This window comes from Perca fluviatilis, chromosome 7, assembly GCF_010015445.1.
Source record: "Perca fluviatilis chromosome 7, GENO_Pfluv_1.0, whole genome shotgun sequence".
Taxonomy (NCBI): domain Eukaryota; kingdom Metazoa; phylum Chordata; class Actinopteri; order Perciformes; family Percidae; genus Perca; species Perca fluviatilis.
In genome coordinates this window covers 40,748,823-40,751,784 of record NC_053118.1, presented here as the reverse complement: position 1 = coordinate 40,751,784, position 2,962 = coordinate 40,748,823, and positions in this window count along the sequence as shown.

Here is a 2,962-nt window from a genome sequence, read left to right as displayed (position 1 = left end):
TACTTTCATTTAGTGTCTACTTTCAGACATTTAGTGTCTACTTTCAGACATTTAAGTGTCTACTTTCAGTCATTTAGTGTCTACTTTCAGTCATTTAGTGTCTACTTTCAGTCATTTAGTGTCTACTCTCAGTCATTTAGTGTCTACTTTCAGTCATTTAGTGTCTACTTTCAGACATTTAGTGTCTACTTTCAGACATTTAGTGTCTACTTTCAGACATTTAGTGTCTACTCTCAGACATTTAGTGTGTACTTTCAGTCATTTAGTGTCTACTTTCAGACATTTAGTGTGTACTTTCAGTCATTTAGTGTCTACTTTCATTTAGTGTCTACTTTCAGACATTTAGTGTCTACTTTCAGTCATTTAGTGTCTACTTTCAGTCATTTAGTGTCTACTTTCAGACATTTAGGAGTTTGTATAATGTGCTGTCGGATTGCTTTTTATTTTACAATTCTGTCTGCCATCAAACACGATGCTGGGAAAAGGATAGCTCGCTAGCGAGCTAACGTTAGCTCTGCTAGCTAACATCGGCAGTCAGAAACAAACATCTATGATCCAATGTCTTTTTGATAATCTACACGTTTTTCTTGCGGTGGCCTTTCTACAATAAGCCGTGGTAAAAGTTACTATAATCCATTCAAGGAGTTGATCAGTAGACAGATTAGCTAAATTGTCTATTACCACTTTATAAACAGCTATCCATAGCAGCTAACGTTAACGTTATGTCCCTGCTGGAGCGGAGCTACTTTAGCGATGTTTAACGTTAGCTACATAACGTTAGCAATATATCTTGTGTAGAATCCAGGACCAGCAGAGCAGAGGGAAGTGTCAGGGAGCAGAGACACAGTATTTAGATGAAGTGAGCTGGTTTGACCATGGAGATGGGATATGGTTAGCTTCACCAGCCGCAGCGGGTCAATGGCTGTGAACTAGTGCTAGTGCGGGGTAAGAGGTGGAAGGCTAGAGTTTGAGGAGTGTGACGATGACATCATCGATACGCAAGTATGCGGCTTCGCCGTCCAAAAGGAAGCCGTTTTCGAATGTTTTCACCCTGGGACCAGGTTTCAAAAAAGTGTGTTTTCAGGCAGTGCGTTTACAGCAGGGGGGTCGAACTCATTTTCCCAGAAGGCCACACTGGAAAAAGAGAATCACCTCAAGGGCCAGACATGGAGAGTTTATTGACTTGCTTTTTTTTTCATTGAAAAAAAAGTAAAATATCTTTGACTGTATTACAGCATGTCGCTTTTTTTGACGTTGCTGTAGTAATGTTTGTATGTTTTTGTTTCCGACTTCTGTATGGCTTTCTCAGATGTTTGTCACCTTTTTATTTACTGTAAATTGTCACCTTTTTTGAAATTTTTGTCGCATTTTCTGAAATTTTTTTTTATGCTTTTTGTTGCATTTGTCGACATAAAGCCCTACAAAAGTCAACAAAAGTGTAAAACTCTGTTGACTAAAACCTTTTACTTTGCTGAAGTGAAGCATTGATCTCTAGCAACCAAACAGGACATTAAAGTCTGAACAGCCAGCAATGTCCTCCTCAAAGAAGTCTTTGCTGCCAAGATGGTTTAAAGAGTCTTTGCTTACTGCTAGCCGTTAGCTTAGCAGAGTTCATGGACAGGTTGTTCTGTTGCCTGCCTGGTTTGAGGAAACAGGAACTTCAGTTGTTTGGCACATTCTGAAAGATTTTATAAGATTCACAGGAGAGTGACTGTGTTGATATTGTTCCTCAATATGAGAGTTTTTTGAGAAAAACTTTCAGCTGCATTACATCACACTGTTCTCATGAACCATACGTTCAAAAAGCTACGAAAAGTTAAGCTCTGTAATTCGTATGATTTACAAGTTTTTTTTGTTGCAGTTTGAACCATATTGACAGCTGCTGTATAAGAGCACAGGATGTCGTGGTTGGGGGGGGCTTTAAAGCCAGGGAGTAGCGTTCACTTCCCGGGGAAAACTAAAGACATTCACCCAGGAGATGTGTGTTCCTTAGTAGTGTTTATATCCCAACCACCAGAGGTTAAATTGGGCCGGAGCGCAGCTCCGCCTCCTCAGGTCCACAACACACCCTGCCGGAGCTCAGCTCCGTCTCCTTCAGCATCAAACATTTTGCCGGGGGTTCAGCCCCGAATGTTTTGAGTGTAGCCCGAATGTATTTTGAAAAGTTGACTCACAAATATGAAACCGGACATCGTTTAGTGTCCACTCTCGCTGTAAAAAGCTGCGCAGCTTCAGGTTTATGGACGCGCTCTGCTGGCGACATGCTGCGGCAGATGTGTCGCGTTTGAGCTCCGTGCATTTCTGCCATAAGTTTCGGGTTTCCACCTCCGATGTAGAGCAGCGTACAGCCACTTCCCTAAACGTCTCAAACGGCGCTCTGTGTCTGTCAGACGGTCTGAGATCTACCGTATCAGCAGACCAATCACGTAATGCACAGCAGACTACGGTGCACGTAGATTATTTTCTGAAATATAGTGACTTTATTCTCGTAATAGCTCGTAATTATAAACTTTATTTTTTTCACAAAATATCACATCTCCTCCAAATCTCAGAGAACACAGATGGGATGAGTTATATTTTCAATGTGCACAAAGTTTTGGACATGAGCAGAAATCTTGCTCAAACATCTGAAATATTACAGTCCAGAGGTTTATTAATAAATTAAATGAATAATGTATCACTAAGGTGAATTATTGTCATATGCAAATTTACGGAGGTTACTTCCCAAACAAAAGATGCAAAAGAAGAAAGAATAAATGATGCCTAAGCTACATGTGTGCTGACTCAGAAATAATTAGAAAAGTCGATCTAAAGGAGAATAAATAGATGAAAGCAATACAGCTTACAGCCTTACTGCAATATTTTCCATTATGTTTTTAGATTTGGATTGTAATGTTTCCCTTTACATAACGATATTTCAGGCATATTTATTCAGAAAAAGGTAGTAGAAATAGGTGCATAA